The following is a 13,553-nucleotide window of genomic DNA, read 5'->3' as shown; positions in this document are numbered from 1 at the left end:
GTCTTATACCTTTGCATTTTTCTCCCAAACGAAGGTCACTAGAAAGAAAATTTTAAAGCCTCCTGTTAGGCCATCATCTACACGACATAGCCCTGAATTTTCCAATGCGCAGCTCTTTGCAAAAGAGAGATATTGGCAAGGAAAAGCTGTCTTGTACCTTTGCATTTTTCTCCCAAACGAAGGTCACTAGAAAGAAAATTTTAAAGCCTCCTGTTAGGCCATCATCTACACGACATAGCCCTGAATTTTCCAATGCGCAGCTCTTTGCAAAAGAGGGATATTGGCAAGGAAAAGCTGTCTTGTACCTTTGCATTTTTCTCCCAAACGAAGGACACTAGAAAGAAAATGTTAAAGCCTCCTGTTAGGCCATCATCTACACGACATAGCCCTGAATTTTCCAATGCGTAGCTCTTTGCAAAAGAGAGATATTGGCAAGGAAAAGCTGTCTTGTACCATTGCATTTTTCTCCCAAACGAAGGACACTAGAAAGAAAATTTTAAAGCCTCCTGTTAGTGCTTCATCTACACGGTATAGCCCTGAATTTTCCAATGCGCAGCTCTTTGCAAAAGAGAGATATTGGCAAGGAAAAGCTGTCTTGTACCTTTGCATTTTTCTCCCAAACGAAGGACACTAGAATGAAAATTTTAAAGCCTCCTGTTAGTGCTTCAGCTACACGGCATAGCCCTGAATTTTCTAATGCGTAGCTCTTTGCAAAAGAGAGATATTGGCAAGGAAAAGCTGTCTTGTACCTTTGCATTTTTCTCCCAAACGAAGGACACTAGAAAGAAAATTTTAAAGCCTCCTGTTAGGCCATCATCTATACGACATAGCCCTGAATTTTCCAATGCGTAGCTCTTTGCAAAAGAGAGATATTGGCAAGGAAAAGCTGTCTTGTACCTTTGCATTTTTCTCCCAAACGAAGGACACTAGAAAGAAAATTTTAAAGCCTACTGTTAGGCCATCATCTACTAGACATAGCCCTGAATTTTCCAATGCGTAGCTCTTTGCAAAAGAGAGATATTGGCAAGGAAAAGCTGTCTTGTACCTTGCATTTTTCTCCCAAACGAAGGACACTAGAAAGAAAATTTGAAAGCCTACTGTTAGGCCATCATCTACAAGACATAGCCCTGAATTTTCCAATGCGTAGCTCTTTGCAAAAGAGAGATATTGGCAAGGAAAAGCTGTCTTGTACCTTTGCATTTTTCTCCCAAACGAAGGACACTAGAAAGATAATTTTAAAGCCTCCTGTTAGGCCATCATCTACACGACATAGCCCTGAATTTTCCAATGCGCAGCTCTTTGCAAAAGAGAGATATTGGCAAGGAAAAGCTGTCTTGTACCTTGCATTTTTCTCCCAAACGAAGGACACTAGAAAGAAAATTTGAAAGCCTACTGTTAGGCCATCATCTACAAGACATAGCCCTGAATTTTCCAATGCGTAGCTCTTTGCAAAAGAGAGATATTGGCAAGGAAAAGCTGTCTTGTACCTTTGCATTTTTCTCCCAAACGAAGGACACTAGAAAGATAATTTTAAAGCCTCCTGTTAGGCCATCATCTACACGACATAGCCCTGAATTTTCCAATGCGCAGCTCTTTGCAAAAGAGAGATATTGGCAAGGAAAAGCTGTCTTGTACCTTTGCATTTTTCTCCCAAACGTAGGACACTAGAAAGAAAATTTTAAAGCCTCCTGTTAGGCCATCATCTACACGGCATAGCCCTGAATTTTCCAATGCGCAGCTCTTTGCAAAAGAGAGATATTGGCAAGGAAAAGCTGTCTTTACCTTTGCATTTTTCTCCCAAACGAAGGGCACTAGAAAGATAATTTTAAAGCCTCCTGTTAGGCCATCATCTACACGACATAGCCCTGAATTTTCCAATGCGTAGCTCTTTGCAAAAGAGAGATATTGGCAAGGAAAAGCTGTCTTGTACCTTTGCATTTTTCTCCCAAACGAAGGGCACTAGAAAGATAATTTTAAAGCCTCCTGTTAGGCCGTCATCTACACGACATAGCCCTGAATTTTCCAATGCGCAGCTCTTTGCAAAAGAGAGATATTGGCAAGGAAAAGCTGTCTTGTACCTTTGCATTTTTCTCCCAAACGAAGGACACTAGAAAGATAATTTTAAAGCCTCCTGTTAGTGCTTCATCTACACGGCATAGCCCTGAATTTTCCAATGCGTAGCTCTTTGCAATAGAGAGATATTGGCAAGGAAAAGCTGTCTTGTACCTTTGCATTTTTCTCCCAAACGAAGGACACTAGAAAGATAATTTTAAAGCCTCCTGTTAGTGCTTCCTCTACACGGCATAGCCCTGAATTTTCCAATGCGTAGCTCTTTGCAATAGAGAGATATTGGCAAGGAAAAGCTGTCTTGTACCTTTGCATTTTTCTCCCAAACGAAGGACACTAGAAAGATAATTTTAAAGCCTCCTGTTAGTGCTTCATCTACACGGCATAGCCCTGAATTTTCCAATGCGTAGCTCTTTGCAAAAGAGAGATATTGGCAAGGAAAAGCTGTCTTGTACCTTTGCATTTTTCTCCCAAACGAAGGACACTAGAAAGATAATTTTAAAGCCTCCTGTTAGGCCATCATCTACACGACATAGCCCTGAATTTTCCAATGCGCAGCTCTTTGCAAAAGAGAGATATTGGCAAGGAAAAGCTGTCTTGTACCTTTGCATTTTTCTCCCAAACGAAGGACACTAGAAAATAAGAATTTACTTACCGATAATTCTATTTCTCGGAGTCCGTAGTGGATGCTGGGGTTCCTGAAAGGACCATGGGGAATAGCGGCTCCGCAGGAGACAGGGCACAAAAGTAAAGCTTTTACAGGTCAGGTGGTGTGTACTGGCTCCTCCCCCTATGACCCTCCTCCAGACTCCAGTTAGGTACTGTGCCCGGACGAGCGTACACAATAAGGGAGGATTTTGAATCCCGGGTAAGACTCATACCAGCCACACCAATCACACCGTACAACTTGTGATCTAAACCCAGTTAACAGTATGATAACAGAGGAGCCTCTGAAAGATGGCTTCCTAAACAATAACCCGAATTAGTTAACAATAACTATGTACAAGTATTGCAGATAATCCGCACTTGGGATGGGCGCCCAGCATCCACTACGGACTCCGAGAAATAGAATTATCGGTAAGTAAATTCTTATTTTCTCTATCGTCCTAAGTGGATGCTGGGGTTCCTGAAAGGACCATGGGGATTATACCAAAGCTCCCAAACGGGCGGGAGAGTGCGGATGACTCTGCAGCACCGAATGAGAGAACTCCAGGTCCTCCTTTGCCAGGGTATCAAATTTGTAAAAATTTACAAACGTGTTCTCCCCTGACCACGTAGCTGCTCGGCAGAGTTGTAATGCCGAGACCCCTCGGGCAGCCGCCCAAGATGAGCCCACCTTCCTTGCGGAATGGGCCTTAACAGATTTAGGCTGTGGCAGGCCTGCCACAGAATGTACAAGTTGAATTTTGTTACAAATCCAACGAGCAATCGACTGCTTAGAAGCAGGTGCACCCAACTTGTTGGGTGCATACAGTATAAACAGCGAGTCAGATTTTCTGACTCCAGCCGTCCTTTAAATGTATATTTTTAAGGCTCTGACAACGTCCAACAACTTGGAGTCCTTCAAGTCGTCTGTAGCCGCAGGCACTACAATAGGCTGGTTCAGGTGAAACGCTGATACCACCTTAGGGAGAAAATGCGGACGCGTCCGCAGCTCTGCCCTATGTCGAATGGAAAATTAAATATGGGCTTTTATAAAACAAAGCCGCCAGTTCAGATACTCTCCCGGCCGAAGCCAGGGCCAGTAACATAGTCACTTTCCATGTGAGATATTTCAAATCCACATTCTTTAGTGGTTCAAACCAATTGGATTTGAGGAAATCTAAAACTACATTTAGATCCCACGGTGCCACCTTAGGCACCACAGGAGGCTGTATATGCAGTACTCCTTTGATAAAAATCTGGACCTCAGGGACTGAGGCCAATTCTTTTTGGAAGAATATTGATAGGGCCGAAATTTGAACCTTAATAGATCCCAATTTGAGACCCATAGACAATCCTGATTGCAGGAAATGTAGGAAAACGACCCAGTTGAAATTCCTCCATCGGAGCACTCCGCTGCTCGCACCACGCAACATATTTTCGCCAAATACGGCGATAATGCTTCGCGGTGACTTCCTTCCTTGCCTTTATCAAGGTAGGAATGACTTCTTCTGGAATGCCTTTTCCTTTTAGGATCTGGCATTCAAACGCCATGCCGTCAAAACGCAGCCGCGGTAAGTCTTGAAAAAGACAAGGACCCTGCTGAAGCAGGTCCCTTCTCAGAACTAGAGGCCACGGATCGTCCGTGACCATCTCTTGAAGTTCCGGGTACCAAGTCCTTCTTGGCCAATCCGGAGCCACTAGTCTTACTCCTCTTTGCCGTATAATCCTCAATACCTTTGGTATGAGAGGCAGAGGAGGAAACACATATACCGACTGGTACACCCAAGGTGTTACCAGCGCGTCCACAGCTATTGCCTGCGGATCTCTTGACCTGGCGCAATACCTGTCCAGTGTTTTGTTGAGGCGAGACGCCATCATGTCCACCATTGGTTTTACCCAACGGTTTAATAGCATGTGGAAAACTTCTGGATGAAGTCCCCACTCTCCCGGGTGAAGGTCGTGTCTGCTGAGGAAGTCTGCTTCCCAGTTGTCCACGCCCGGGATGAATACTGCTGACAGTGCTATCACGTGATTCTCCGCCCAGCGAAGGATCCTGGCAGCTTCTGCCATTGCCCTCCTGCTTCTTGTGCCGCCCTGTCTGTTTACATGGGCGACTGCCGTGATGTTGTCCGACTGGATCAACACCGGTCTTCCTTGAAGCAGAGGTTCCGCCTGGCTTAGAGCATTGTAGATTGCTCTTAGTTCCAGAATGCTTATGTGAAGAGACTTTTTCAGGCTCGACCACACTCCCTGGAAATTTCTTCCCTGTGTGACTGCTCCCCAGCCTCTCAGGCTGGCATCCGTGGTCACCAGGATCCAATCCTGCATGCCGAATCTGCGGCCCTCCAATAGATGAGCCTCCTGCAACCACCACAGAAGGGATACCCTTGTCCTCGGCGACAGGGTTATCCGCAGGTGCATCTGAAGATGCGACCCTGACCATTTGTCCAACAGATCCCTTTGCATGGAATCTGCCGAAAGGGATTGCTTCGTAAGAAGCTACCATTTTTTCCCAGGACTCTTGTGCATTGATGTACAGACACCTTTCCTGGTTTTAGGAGGTTCCTGACCAGGTCAGATAACTCCTTGGCTTTTTCTTCGGGAAGAAAAACCTTTTTCTGAACTGTGTCCAGAATCATCCCCAGGAACAGCAGACGAGTTGTCGGCATTAATTGGGATTTTGGAATATTCAGAATCCATCCGTGCTGCTTTAGCACCTCTTGAGATAGTGCTAAACCCATCTCTAGCTGTTCTCTGGACCTTGCCCTTATTAGGAGATCGTCCAAGTATGGGATAATTAATACGCCTTTTCTTCGAAGAAGAAATATTATCTCGGCCATTACCTTTGTAAAGACCCGAGGTGCCGTGGACAAACCAAACGGCAGCGTCTGAAACTGATAGTGACAGTTTTGTACAACGAACCTGAGGTACCCCTGGTGTGAGGGGTAATTGGAACGTGGAGATACGCATCCTTGATGTCCAAGGATACCATAAAGTCCCCTTCTTCCAGGTTCGCTATCACTGCTCTGAGTGACTCCATCTTGAACTTGAACTTCTTTATGTACAGGTTCAAGGACTTCAGATTTAGAATAGGCCTTACCGAGCCATCCGGCTTCGGTACCACAAAAAGAGTGGAATAATACCCCTTCCCTTGTTGTAGAAGAGGTACCTTGACTATCACCTGCTGAGAATACAGCTTGTGAATGGCTTCCAAAACCGTCTCCCTTTCTGAGGGGGACGTTGGTAAAGCAGACTTCAGGAAACGGCGAGGTGGCTCTGTCTCTAATTTCAACCTGTACCCCTGAGATATTATCTGCAGGATCCAGGGATTTACCTGCGAGTGAGCCCACTGCGCGCTGTAATTCTTGAGACGACCGCCTACCGCCCCCGAGTCCGCTTGCGAAGCCCCAGCGTCATGCTGAGGCTTTTGTAGAAGCCGGGGAGGGCTTCTGTTCCTGGGAAGGAGCTGCCTGTTGCTGTCTCTTCCCTCGTCCTCTGCCTCGTGGCAGATATGAATAGCCCTTTGCTCTCTTATTTTTAAAGGAACGAAAGGGCTGCGGTTGAAAGGTCGGTGCCTTTTTCTGTTGGGGAGTGACTTGAGGTAGAAAGGTGGATATCCCGGCCGTAGCCGTGGCCACCAAATCCGATAGACCGACCCCAAATAACTCCTCTACGCATCGCCTGTCCACTGTCGTGTCCATAAAGCTCTTCTGGCCGAAATGGACATAGCACACTTACCCGTGATGCCAGTGTGCAGATATCTCTCTGTGCATCACGCATATAAAGAAATGCATCCTTTATTTGTTCTAACGACAGTAAAATATTGTCCCTGTCCAGGGTATCAATATTTTCGATCAGGGACTCTGACCAAACTACCCCAGCACTGCACATCCAGGCAGTCGCAATAGCTGGTCGTAGTATAACACCTGCATGTGTGTATATACCTTTTTGGATATTTTCCATCCTCCTATCTGATGGATCTTTAAGTGCGGCCGTCTCAGGAGAGGGTAACGCCACTTGTTTTGATAAGCGTGTTAGCGCTTTGTCCACCCTAGGAGGTGTTTCCCAGCGCTCCCTAACCTCTGGCGGGAAAGGGTATAAAGCCAATAACTTCTTTGAAATTAGCAGTTTTTTATCGGGGCACCCCACGCTTCATCACACACGTCATTTAATTCTTCTGATTCGGTAAAAACTACTGGTAGTTTTTTCACACCCCACATAATACCCTGTTTAGTGGTACCTGTAGTATCAGCTAAATGTAACATCTCCTTTATTGCCAAAATCATATAACGTGTGGCCCTACTGGAAAATACGGTTGATTCGTCACCTTCACCACCGGAATCAGTGCCTGTGTCTGGGTCTGTGTCGACCGACTGAGGCAAGGGGCGTTTTACAGCCCCTGACGGTGTTTGAGGCGCCTGGACAGGCACTAATTGAGTGTCCGGCCGCCTCATGTCGGCAAACGACTGCTTAAGCGAGTTGACGCTATCCCGTAATTCCACAAATAAAGGCATCCATTCTGGTGTCGACCCCCTAGGAGGTGACATCCTCATATTTGGCAATTGCTCCGCCTCCACACCAATAACGTCCTCATACATGTCGACACACACGTACCGACACACAGCAGACACACAGGGAATGCTCTATACGAAGACAGGACCCACTAGCCCTTTGGGGAGACAGAGGGAGAGTCTGCCAGCACACACCAAAAAGCGCTATATATGACAGGGATAGCCTTATGATTAAGTGCTCCCTTATAGCTGCTTTTATATTAATATATTGCCATTTATTTTGCCCCCCCTCTCTGTTATACCCTGTTTCTGTAGTGCAGTGCAGGGGAGAGACCTGGGAGCCTTCCTGACCAGCGGAGCTGTGACAGAAAATGGCGCCGTGTGCTGAGGAGATAGGCCCCGCCCCTTTTTCGGCGGGCTCGTCTCCCGCTATTTAGTACATTTAGGCAGGGGTAAATATCTCCATATAGCCTCTGGGGCTATATGTGAGGTATTTTTAGCCTTTTTAAAGGTTTTCATTTGCCTCCCAGGGCGCCCCCCCCCCCAGCGCCCTGCACCCTCAGTGACTGCCGTGTGAAGTGTGCTGAGAGGAAAATGGCGCACAGCTGCAGTGCTGTGCGCTACCTTAAGAAGACTGCAGGAGTCTTCAGCCGCCGATTCTGGACCTCTTCTTGCTTCAGCATCTGTGAGGGGGCCGGCGGCGTGGCTCCGGTGACCATCCAGGCTGTACCTGTGATCGTCCCTCTGGAGCTTCATGTCCAGTAGCCAAGAAGCCAATCCATCCTGCACGCAGGTGAGTTCACTTCTTCTCCCCTCTGTCCCTCGTTGCAGTGATCCTGTTGCCAGCAGGAATCACTGTAAAATAAAAAACCTAAGCTAAACTCTCTAAGCAGCTCTTTATGAGAGCCACCTAGAATTGCACCCTTCTCGGCCGGGCACAAAAATCTAACTGGAGTCTGGAGGAGGGTCATAGGGGGAGGAGCCAGTACACACCACCTGACCTGTAAAAGCTTTACTTTTGTGCCCTGTCTCCTGCGGAGCCGCTATTCCCCATGGTCCTTTCAGGAACCCCAGCATCCACTTAGGACGATAGAGAAAGATAATTTTAAAGCCTCCTGTTAGGCCATCATCTACACGACATAGCCCTGAATTTTCCAATGCGCAGCTCTTTGCAAAAGAGAGATATTGGCAAGGAAAAGCTGTCTTGTACCTTTGCATTTTTCTCCCAAACGAAGGACACTAGAAAGAAAATTTTAAAGCCTCCTGTTAGGCCATCATCTACACGGCATAGCCCTGAATTTTCCAATGCGCAGCTCTTTGCAAAAGAGAGATATTGGCAAGGAAAAGCTGTCTTGTACCTTTGCATTTTTCTCCCATACGAAGGACACTAGAAAGAAAATTTTAAAGCCTCCTGTTATTCCATCATCTACACGACATAGCCCTGAATTTTCCAATGCGCAGCTCTTTGCAAAAGAGAGATATTGGCAAGGAAAAGCTGTCTTGTACCATTGCATTTTTCTCCCAAACGAAGGACACTAGAAAGAAAATGTTAAAGCCTCCTGTTAGGCCATCATCTACACGACATAGCCCTGAATTTTCCAATGCGTAGCTCTTTGCAAAAGAGAGATATTGGCAAGGAAAAGCTGTCTTGTACCTTTGCATTTTTCTCCCAAACGAAGGACACTAGAAAGATAATTTTAAAGCCTCCTGTTAGGCCATCATCTACACGACATAGCCCTGAATTTTCCAATGCGCAGCTCTTTGCAAAAGAGAGATATTGGCAAGGAAAAGCTGTCTTGTACCTTTGCATTTTTCTCCCAAAAGAAGGACACTAGAAAGAAAATTTTAAAGCCTACTGTTAGGCCATCATCTACAAGACATAGCCCTGAATTTTCCAATGCGTAGCTCTTTGCAAAAGAGAGATATTGGCAAGGAAAAGCTGTCTTGTACCTTTGCATTTTTCTCCCAAACGAAGGACACTAGAAAGAAAATTTTAAAGCCTACTGTTAGGCCATCATCTACAAGACATAGCCCTGAATTTTCCAATGCGTAGCTCTTTGCAAAAGAGAGATATTGGCAAGGAAAAGCTGTCTTGTACCTTTGCATTTTTCTCCCAAACGAAGGACACTAGAAAGATAATTTTAAAGCCTCCTGTTAGGCCATCATCTACACGACATAGCCCTGATTTTTACAATGCGCAGCTCTTTGCAAAAGAGAGATATTGGCAAGGAAAAGCTGTCTTGTACCTTTGCATTTTTCTCCCAAACGAAGGACACTAGAAAGATAATTTTAAAGCCTCCTGTTAGGCAATCATCTACACGACATAGCCCTGAATTTTCCAATGCACAGCTCTTTGCAAAAGAGAGATATTGGCAAGGAAAAGCTGTCTTGTACCTTTGCATTTTTCTCCCAAACGAAGGACACTAGAAAGAAAATTTTAAAGCTTCCTGTTAGGCCATCATCTACACGGCATAGCCCTGAATTTTCCAATGCGCAGCTCTTTGCAAAGGAGAGATATTGGCAAGGAAAAGCTGTCTTGTACCTTTGCATTTTTCTCCCAAACGAAGGACACTAGAATGAAAATTTTAAAGCCTCCTGATAGTGCTTCATCTACACGGTATAGCCCTGAATTTTCCAATGCGCAGCTCTTTGCAAAAGAGAGATATTGGCAAGGAAAAGCTGTCTTGTACCTTTGCATTTTTCTCCCAAACGAAGGACACTAGAAAGATAATTTTAAAGCCTACTGTTAGGCCATCATCTACACGACATAGCCCTGAATTTTCCAATGCGCAGCTCTTTGCAAAAGAAAGATATTGGCAAGGAAAAGCTGTCTTGTACCTTTGCATTTTTCTCCCAAACGAAGGACACTAGAAAGAAAATTTTAAAGCCTCCTGTTAGGCCATCATCTACACGACATAGCCCTGAATTTTCCAATGCGCAGCTCTTTGCAAAAGAGAGATATTGGCAAGGAAAAGCTGTCTTGTACCTTTGCATTTTTCTCCCAAACGAAGGTCACTAGAAAGAAAATTTTAAAGCCTCCTGTTAGGCCATCATCTACACGACATAGCCCTGAATTTTCCAATGCGCAGCTCTTTGCAAAAGAGAGATATTGGCAAGGAAAAGCTGTCTTGTACCTTTGCATTTTTCTCCCAAACGAAGGACACTAGAAAGAAAATTTTTAAGCCTCCTGTTAGGCCATCATCTACACGGCATAGCCCTGAATTTTCCAATGCGCAGCTCTTTGCAAAAGAGAGATATTGGCAAGGAAAAGCTGTCTTGTACCTTTGCATTTTTCTCCCAAACGAAGGACACTAGAAAGAAAATTTTAAAGCCTCCTGTTAGTGCTTCATCTACACGGTATAGCCCTGAATTTTCCAATGCCCAGCTCTTTGCAAAAGAGAGATATTGGCAAGGAAAAGCTGTCTTGTACCTTTGCATTTTTCTCCCAAACGAAGGACACTAGAAAGAAAATTTTAAAGCCTCCTGTTAGGCCATCATCTACACGACATAGCCCTGAATTTTCCAATGCGCAGCTCTTTGCAAAAGAGAGATATTGGCAAGGAAAAGCTGTCTTGTACCTTTGCATTTTTCTCCCAAACGAAGGACACTAGAAAGATAATTTTAAAGCCTCCTGTTAGGCCATCATCTACACGACATAGCCCTGAATTTTCCAATGCGCAGCTCTTTGCAAAAGAGAGATATTGGCAAGGAAAAGCTGTCTTGTACCTTTGCATTTTTCTCCCAAACGAAGGACACTAGAAAGATAATTTTAAAGCCTCCTGTTAGGCCATCATCTACACGACATAGCCCTGAATTTTCCAATGCGCAGCTCTTTGCAAAAGAGAGATATTGGCAAGGAAAAGCTGTCTTGTACCTTTGCATTTTTCTCCCAAACGAAGGTCACTAGAAAGAAAATTTTAAAGCCTCCTGTTAGGCCATCATCTACACGACATAGCCCTGAATTTTCCAATGCGCAGCTCTTTGCAAAAGAGAGATATTGGCAAGGAAAAGTTGTCTTGTACCTTTGCATTTTTCTCCCAAACGAAGGACACTAGAAAGAAAATTTTAAAGCCTCCTGTTAGGCCATCATCTACACGACATAGCCCTGAATTTTCCAATGCGCAGCTCTTTGCAAAAGAGAGATATTGGCAAGGAAAAGCTGTCTTGTACCTTTGCATTTTTCTCCCAAACGAAGGACACTAGAAAGAAAATGTTAAAGCCTCCTGATAGGCCATCATCTACACGACATAGCCCTGAATTTTCCAATGCGCAGCTCTTTGCAAAAGAGAGATATTGGCAAGGAAAAGCTGTCTTGTACCTTTGCATTTTTCTCCCAAACGAAGGACACTAGAAAGAAAATTTTAAAGCCTCCTGTTAGGCCATCATCTACACGACATAGCCCTGAATTTTCCAATGCGCAGCTCTTTGCAAAAGAGAGATATTGGCAAGGAAAAGCTGTCTTGTACCTTTGCATTTTTCTCCCAAACGAAGGACACTAGAAAGATAATTTTAAAGCCTCCTGTTAGGCCATCATCTACACGACATAGCCCTGAATTTTCCAATGCGCAGCTCTTTGCAAAAGAGAGATATTGGCAAGGAAAAGCTGTCTTGTACCTTTGCATTTTTCTCCCAAACGAAGGACACTAGAAAGATAATTTTAAAGCCTCCTGTTAGGCCATCATCTACACGACATAGCCCTGAATTTTCCAATGCGCAGCTCTTTGCAAAAGAGAGATATTGGCAAGGAAAAGCTGTCTTGTACCTTTGCATTTTTCTCCCAAACGAAGGTCACTAGAAAGAAAATTTTAAAGCCTCCTGTTAGGCCATCATGCTTCGTGTGTCAGGAGCATGTGAGTGTCAGGTGCGTGTGTGTGTCAGGCGCTGCGTGTGTCAGGCGCTGCGTGTGTCAGGCGCTGCGTGTGTCAGGCGCTGCGTGTGTCAGGCGCTGCCTGTGCGTTAGGCGCTGCGTGTCTGTGTGTGTCAGGCGCTGCGTGTCTGTGTGTGTCAGGCGCTGCGTGTGTGTCAGGCGCTGCCTGTGCGTGTGTGCCAGGCGCTGCCTGTGCGTGTGTGTCAGGCGCCGCGTGTCTGTCAGGCGCCACGTGTGCGTCAGGCGCCGCGTGTGCGTCAGGCGCCGCGTGTCTATGTGCGTCAGGCGCCGCGTGTCTATGTGCGTCAGGCGCCGCGTGTGAGTGTGTGCGTGTGTGTCAGGTCCGTGTGAGTGTCAGGTGCTGCGTCTGTGTGTGCGTGTGTCAGGTGCTGCGTGTGAGTGTGTGCGCGTGTGTCAGGTCCGTGTGAGTGTCAGGTGCTGTGTGTGTGTGTGTCAGGTGCTGTGTGTGTGCGTGTGTGTCAGGTGCTGTGTGTGTGTGTGTGTGTGTGTCAGGTGCTGTGTGCGTGTGCGTCCAGCGCTGCATATGCGTATGCGTGTCAGGCGTTGCATGTCTGTGTGTGTCAGGCGCTGCGTGTCTGGGGGGGGTGGCCGGACACACAGCTGAGAGGGGGGGGGGGTGGCTGGACACACAGCAGAGAGGGGAGGGTGACCGGACACACGGCAGGGAGGGGAGGGGGTAGGGGGTGGCCGAACACAGCAGGAAGAGGGGGGAGTTGACCAGAAGAAAGCACAAACACAGTCCCCCACTACCACAAATAATGCAGTTGAGTTTCCCACATTTGGGGAAATCACAGGGGTCAGCATACCCAGAATGCAATGAATGAACCTCACCCTGGGAGAACAATCTTCATGACCATGGTATCTCCTATGCAAAATAAGTATGATTTGGGATAGGGCTGGGGAGGGCCGCTGCAGCCCTTGTAGATTCTTATAAATAAAAGTTCTTCTTTTCTTGTCAAAATTAATAGCTAAGAATAGGCTGCCTGAGGCAGCCCCCTCTTAAGTGGCCTGCTACTGAAGGCACCAACTACAAACTGAGCTCCCTGTTCATGGAAGCGAGGTTATAGAGGAGGGGGCGCTGAGCATCTTGGGAACAGTCAAAAGCTTTGAGCCTGTTGGTGCCTCAGATCAAGATCCTACTCTACACCCCAATGTGAATCCTTGTGGAGTCCAGTGTACCCCACAGAAGAAATGAATGTGTCACACCCATTGGCAGCAACATTAGAATAGCTGCTGATGGGCACAATTGAGAAAGGAAGGGGGGAAAACATTTGAATCCAGCACATATATGTAATTTGAATATGTAATTTGTACCTTCCTACTTTAAAATGTAATGGATGAACCTCACCCTGTGAGAACTATCTTCATGATCAAGAGATCTCATACGCAAGAAAAGCATGTGCTGGGATAGGGCTGTGGAGGGCGGCTGCTCGGGCACACAC

At 46.1% G+C, this 13,553-nt stretch overlaps 1 non-coding gene across 1 annotated transcript; it reads right to left on the bottom strand.

Moving 5' to 3' along the window:
- Nucleotides 1-12,829: 12,829 nt before the first annotated feature.
- Nucleotides 12,830-12,993, bottom strand: LOC135043820 (U1 spliceosomal RNA). The gene has a single exon (XR_010236617.1). It is a non-coding gene; the product is annotated as a U1 spliceosomal RNA (small nuclear RNA).
- Nucleotides 12,994-13,553: the final 560 nt, after the last annotated feature.

This window comes from Pseudophryne corroboree, unplaced genomic scaffold (genome assembly GCF_028390025.1).
Source record: "Pseudophryne corroboree isolate aPseCor3 unplaced genomic scaffold, aPseCor3.hap2 scaffold_883, whole genome shotgun sequence".
Lineage (NCBI taxonomy): Eukaryota > Metazoa > Chordata > Amphibia > Anura > Myobatrachidae > Pseudophryne > Pseudophryne corroboree.
This window is presented reverse-complemented; position numbering and strand designations above follow the sequence as displayed.